Raw genomic sequence first — 1,001 nt, 5'->3', positions numbered from 1 at the left:
GCTTCCGCAGCATTAATCTTCGATGTGAATTTTGGCGGGACGCTAGTCAGTCGGGTGTTAAAGATAAAAACTGCAAAATATTGCTCTTTTCGGAAATTATTGCCGAAAACGGCAATTTTTTTAACGATAAAATGCTGAATCAGCAAAATGTTTTGTCCTTTTAAGGGCAAAGATGTCAGAGGTGTTTGAAAATAGTAAAATTGCATCGAGAAAAAGGATTTTCGGATTTTTAAAAGTGATTTTTTAAATTTTTCGTTGCTCAATAACATGAAAAGTTTTAAAATGATATTATGTTGAAAGATCCTGCATCAATGCCGAAACACAGCCAGAAAGAGATAACAAAACCCCGTTAAATTTGTTTACATATGACTTGATTTTGCTATCTGCATTTCCAACAAAAACCAGTTGAAAACAAAACTAAACGAGGCACAGTGGGCCAACTTATCGCAAGGGTGTCAAATACCACGTGTTCAATAACAATAATAAAGTCAACTTTTATTTGCAAAAATGGCAATAATTGCCGTTTTCGGCAATTTTCATTTGTGTACTTTTTTATTTTTCTGCTGATTCAGCATTTCATCGTTAGAAAAATTGCCGTTTTCGGCAATAATTTCCGAAAAGAGCAATAATTGCAGTTTTTATCTTAAACACCCGACTGCTAGTGTGACTTTGACTGATAGTCCTGCTGCTGAGGTCGATAAATGTTTCATTTCGTGACACACATATTAGAACTAACTTTTTTTGGTGGAAACTCATGAATTAGTATATGTACATTCCAAAATCAAAAAGTTTCCACGATATTATCGTGCAAGTAACGAGTAATTGGCGATTTTTTGCGTTTCCAGGCAAAATTGCAAGGCCTGGAAATTCAAAAATGATTTTTGGGGGGTCTTCAAATTAAAAAAAGACCTATATCACATGATAGAGCTCTTCAAACTGAGCAAAAAAGTGTATTACACCAAAGTCCCAACTTCTCTAGATCAAAATTTACTGGCTATTTG

The sequence above is a fragment of the Clytia hemisphaerica genome, unplaced genomic scaffold (assembly GCF_902728285.1).
Source record: "Clytia hemisphaerica strain Z4C2 unplaced genomic scaffold, Clytia hemisphaerica genome assembly, whole genome shotgun sequence".
Taxonomy (NCBI): Eukaryota; Metazoa; Cnidaria; class Hydrozoa; order Leptothecata; family Clytiidae; genus Clytia; species Clytia hemisphaerica.
Note: the sequence above shows the minus strand (reverse complement) of the source record.